This window comes from Haliotis rufescens, unplaced genomic scaffold (genome assembly GCF_023055435.1).
Source record: "Haliotis rufescens isolate VD_foot unplaced genomic scaffold, xgHalRufe1.0.p SCAF_3, whole genome shotgun sequence".
NCBI lineage: Eukaryota > Metazoa > Mollusca > Gastropoda > Lepetellida > Haliotidae > Haliotis > Haliotis rufescens.
Window position 1 is genome coordinate 40,647,229 of NW_025964001.1, and position 6,043 is coordinate 40,653,271.

General features: G+C 40.3%; 1 long non-coding RNA gene across 1 annotated transcript; it reads left to right on the plus strand.

Annotated features, from left to right (window-relative positions):
* Nucleotides 1–2,216: 2,216 nt before the first annotated feature.
* LOC125384257 lies at nt 2,217–2,712 on the plus strand. Its single transcript, XR_007223097.1, has 2 exons — nt 2,217–2,320; nt 2,660–2,712. It is a non-coding gene; the product is annotated as an uncharacterized LOC125384257 (long non-coding RNA).
* The last annotated feature ends 3,331 nt before the right edge of the window (nt 2,713–6,043 follow it).

The following is a 6,043-nucleotide window of genomic DNA, read 5'->3' on the forward strand; positions in this document are numbered from 1 at the left end:
ACTGATAGAGTTTTCTTTTACTCAATAAATGTTTTACGCATTTTTAGGACTTTAGTATCTCATGTGTCATACTGGCCGGGCATTCTACATATATACCCGACCTACGTAGCAATTTTGATGCTGCACTATTCTTCTTCTTCACCACACACACACACATACACTCATATACACACACATACACACACATACATACACACACACACTCACACTCACACGTACATGAATTGTTTTATCAAATGTATCCTCGAGAGTCAGCAAGGAACTAGAAATTACTGCGTTTGTTCTGTAAATCTCACAAAGTTTCAGCTTTAGCCTCTTCCTTTGTGGAACGAGGTTTCACAGTGTCAAAATGATCTCTCTTGTCTGTCTGTACCATCAGCTTCACCCCTGCAGTATTCCGTCTAATAGTGCCAAGCAGGTGACCCACAAGGAGAAATATGGTTGCTGATGTGCGAGGGGAAGGCTCGCCTGGCCCTCCCTCAGTCCAGTTATACCGTGCCTAGCACAATATGTTGTGAAGGCATAGCCTTGCTTTTGCCAAACATTTTGTGACAATTTGGCAAACTTTGATATGTAAACAGCAAATATAATTCAGTTTTATTTCATCTTAATACATCAGTTGAATCCTACATGACCCGTGAAGATCCGTGGTTATAATAGGTCTTCAACAACCCATGCTTGCCGTTAGAGGTGACCATGGTTGTCGTAAGAGGCGACTAAAGGGATCGGGTGGTCAGGCTCGCTGACTTGGTTGATACATGTCATCGTATCCCAATTGCGTGGATCGATGCTCATGATATCAATCTCTGGATTGTCTGATCCAGACTCCATTATTTACAGACCTCACTCATAAAGCTGGACTATTGCGTTAAACAAAAAACAACAAAACGGATAAAACGGATCCTACTTATTTTGTGGATACCATAGCAATAAATAAAACCAATAGATCGTTTGAGCGAGCATGAATATGAAAAGTAATCAGCAAGTCGATACTCATAATTCCCTCTATTGGTCCCAAATGAAATTTTCTTTATGTATACTGTAAATCATGAAATTAACGCAATGCTAAGTCAGCACAGTAATGCGAGTGTAGAACCCTGGCCTAAATGCGTGGCCTTTAAAGTCCCGTGCTACACACATGGATGAGAATTGGATGTGCCCCCACCCCCAGCAACGATGCAGGCCCTAACACGACGTCGAACTGAGTACAAGACTCTCCTGACATCCTGATTAGGGATCCTACGCCATTCTTCCTGCAGGGCAATTGCCAAGGGATCCCTCGTCAATGGCGGCTGTTGACGTTTCCGAATCCTGCATCCAAGTTGGTCCAAGAGGTGCTCTATGGTCGACATGTGGCAGAGTAATATTTTGTCCATACAAGTTAGGTTTTAATTCTATTTTAGCTATAGTTTTATACACATTCTATTTCATATTTGAATTAAGTAGTACATAGTTTATTTACCTGTCTTACTTTTGCCATATAATTGTATTTCAACTTAAACATTAATACCATAGCTTATCTGGTTCATTCAGTCTATTATTTATCCAGCCTTGACTAACCATACCACTGCATGCTTTTCACCCACAGCACTTAGTATCCCACCCCGCGCATAGAGTCATCTATTGTCCTCTGTGGTCACTCACAGCTGACCATAGATATACCTTTGTTTGCTTGTGATCTGAGGCAGTTGCAAGCTGCAGATTGCACTTGATGTATGAACTTCATAGTAATTTTGTATATATTTTGAATGGATCTTGTATTCATGGATCTAATCATGCTAATGGATGTGATTATTTCATGGATTTGAAGGTTAGTCATAGTATATTTCTTGTGTGATACTTTATATGTATTTGGGTATTTCTAATTCTTTAAGTTAGAAATAAGTTGTGCTTGGTTTATTGCTAGTCAGGTTGTGTATTGAATCCAAAGTTTAGTGTATTTTGGTTATGATTATTTTATATGATAAAGTATTATAAAGCAGTTTCTTTAATTGATAAATAGCTAATTTATCCTAGGGTATTATCATCTTAACTTGAACATTAACTAAATAAAACTAAACCCTAAATAAACTGTAGTAATTCTATACCTCATATCACATTAAGGTAATTGTGTTAATTGTGTATAAGAATGTATGCGTATGTGTGAAAGTGCATTATTTAAGTAATTTGATCAATCCTTAGTTTAAATACCTATTTTACTTATGTGTTATGTATAATTATAGTGTAAATAGTATCTGCATTAGTTTATACTTTGTCAATGCAGATGTAACTGGTACAATCTTGGAAGCCTTGGTGAGACGGCACAGGTTTCACCAATCTGGTATGTATTGTTTACATGTTACTCATGAATGTATAAATGTATGTATCTATATTTATGCTTACGTATATCTTTGTAATTATCATGTAGTATTGTACTTGTCTAGTGTTATGACAGTAGACATGGTTTATGTTTAGTTTAAACTCATTATAGGGTCATAAGCATATATAATATATATATCATTGTGCAGGTTACTTTTTACATGAGTAACATAGGTTTCTCGCTATTTTAAGTGCATATAATTGAATGTCCATTAGATGTAAGGCCATTATGTATATTATATCAATGTCAATGTTCTATGTCTTGTATGCAGTATGTATTATTATTTATACATTGTTGCAGGCCGTATTTATTCACCATTCTCTTCTAAGAGAATAAACAGCCATCAGCTCACACCCTGTAGCCGTTTGTTGTGTTTACCACCCCGACAACTACCGCTACTACAGACAGGTCCGGTGATCTGACTCGCCACTGTAATACGGTCGCGTTGTTGGCGTTCAGAAAGTCGCTAGTGACTCGAGCTTTGTGAGGGGTGGCGTTGTCCTGCTGAAACAGCGTTCGTGGGTGTCGTTGCAGGAAAGGCAGTACCACAGGCCGCAAAACCTCATAAATGTATCGTGCAGTGAGTTTTCCGTAAAAAATGACCAGATCTGTCTTCTCGTTTCCGGAGATGAGGCCCCAGACCATGACACTACCACCGCCATAAAGCTCCAACGCAACAACGTGCCGTCCGTTCACCAAGTCGTCGGTAGATTCGAACCCGACCATCAGACTTGAAGAGCTGGCGCATACTCTCGTTGCTAAAGAGCAATCTTCACAAATGTTTCAGCTGCCACTGCTGTACACTCCTCGCCCATCTCAGTCTGTGACGTCGGTGTAGAAACGTTAACGTCATGCCCTAAAAAGGTCGATAGGCACGGAGGCCATACAGGCGGAGTCGTCTAGGAACGGTCCTTCTGCTGACTGGATGTCCAAGGCTGTTTGCGGATGATGACATCACAGTTAGGAATCTGGACCTTAGGTGAAGCATCAGTAAATACTGGTCTTCCTGTGGGGTCGTGACCTTGGGTCTTTCACTCCTCGGCCTGTCTGCAATACTGCCAGTTTGCCTGTGACGTGTGACAAGTCTGGCAATGGTGCACTTGAAGCAGCCCATGATCCTTGCAACGTGCTTCTGCGTCGCTCCCATTTGCAACATACCGATGGCTCTCTCCCCCTGCTCTGCGGTTAGTTGAGGCATGTTAAACGGTTTCATGTGATGATAGAGTACAATCCTGCTCATGTTTTATACTAGAATTTCATACGGGTAACCTTTTGCACATTTTGCACTTTTTAGTGATTAAATTCACTTTTCTTGCAAATCATGTGAAGCACGTGCACATGTTCACAGGGAATAGGTAAGTTGCATCCAGCTATGTGTCCCAACTGTTTTCGTGCTGTTAGGTAAATTTGTTGAAAACTGATGACCATTATTTATTTGGTGGCGTTTCTTTTGCCCCTCAGTTTAGTTAGTAAATGGTATTTACACATACGAATTGTCTTATGGCATTTATTGCCGATAAACAGAATATGCACACTTTCTGAAAGTAGCGTGTGATAAGACACGCACCAAAAATATATTTTCGCTGTACATGTGTGCATGACTTGCTTAATATATATATATATGTGGACATATATGTATGGGCATTTGGATACACCGCCTTGATATACCTCCTGGATATACCTCCTGGATACACCGCCTTGATATACATCCTGGATACACCGCCTGGATATACCTCCTGGATACACCGCCTGGATATACCTCCTGGATACACAGCCTTGATATACCTCCTGGATATACCTCCTGGATACACCGCCTTGATATACCTCCTGGATACACCGCCTTGATATACCTCCTGGATATACCTCCTGGATACACCGCCTGGATACACCGCCTGGATACACCGCCTTGATATACCTCCTGGATACACCGCCTTGATATACCTCCTGGATACACCGCCAGGATATACCTCCTGGATACAACGCCTTGATATACCTCCTGGATATACCTCCTGGATATACCACCTGGATACACCGCCTGGATATACCTCCTGGATACACCGCCTGGATATACCTCCTGGATACACCGCCAGGATATACCTCCTGGATACACCGCCTGGATATACCTCCTGGATATACCTCCTGGATACACCGCCTTGATATACCTCCTGGATACACCGCCTTGATATACATCCTGGATATACCTCCTGGATACACCGCCTGGATATACCTCCTGGATACACCTCCTGGATACACCGCCTTGATATGCCTCCTGGATATACCTCCTGGATACACCGCCTGGATATACCTCCTGCATATACCTCCTGGATACACCGCCTTGATATACCTCCTGGATATACCTCCTGGATACACCGCCTTGATATACCTCCTGGATATACCTCCTGGATATACCGAGATAGTGATCGTAGATGATTGTTGAACGTACATAAAGAAAATGGAATAATTGTGTCAGTAATCTGTTTAATACCAGATTTAGCAATATTCAACCATATTGCGATATTCCGCCACGTACAAGACGGACCATGAAACCATGACTTGACTTTGGACCTGGCGTTCTGGTTGTGATGTAATACCCCATTAACTCCGGTAGAAAAAGAGCTAAAAGCATGAATAAAGATCACGAGATGAAACTGATGTATACATCTGGACATATATTTGCGTAGTATTACTACGTTAATTATTTCATATATATTTGTTCTGCGCAAAAGGATATTGTAGGATCGACGCTGACATGCGCATGTAAGCTATTCACCAGTGCTGTAAAACAAATTCGAAAAAATGTTGAAACTGATATTTTTAGCAAGTCGATAGATTAAAATAGACACTTTGAATTTATAAAAAAATAGTTAATTGTTGTCTTTTGACATATATATCGATAGGAACATGGAGAGTCTGTTAGAAGAAAAATAGACTTGCATGAGATTATGTGGGGTAGTTGTACTTCACGGTTAGACTAACGCTTAGTCTCTGACAATATATCATTTGGATAAAAACGAGAAACGTTATTTAAATATTAAAGGAGCCCCGGTGGGAGGGAAATGTCAGCCTGTACCTGTTAAACAACTCGGCTTCTTTCATTTGGGGCTAAAGCATTACAGTAAGGCCTGGGCGGAAGGGAAAATAATATGGTTCAGGGAATGTGAGACAAACTAATTCCCGGTCTGTGTCGCCATCGTGATCTTTAGAGCTAAGCAATTTGAGCCATCCGAGACAGCGTCTAGACACCTGTTTGCACCTATCAGATACCAATCACTGCCGTCACTACTTCTCTCTCCAAACGAAAAAAATTTACGAAAATTATCGGAAGTGTATATTTTTAATCTTCCTTATTCACTATTTAGATACATATTTTCACTTTAAAGTAATTATATGTATCTCATGTTAAAACATGTATCTGTGATGCTGGTACCGTTTTTGTTGCCATTGTTTAGCTTTTGTGGAGTTATTATTAATATCAAATACACGCATTGAAATTTGGACATGTAAAAGAGCTCATCACTGAACCATATGCAGTCAAACCCATTTAATTGGCGTGTATGGATATATTATCCATCTTCTTAGAGACACTTATTCTGAACATATGCAGAATTAACCTTTTTTACATTGTACTTTTTTTTTTTTAAATTGCCCATAAAGTTACAATAGGCCTTCAGCAACCCATGCTTG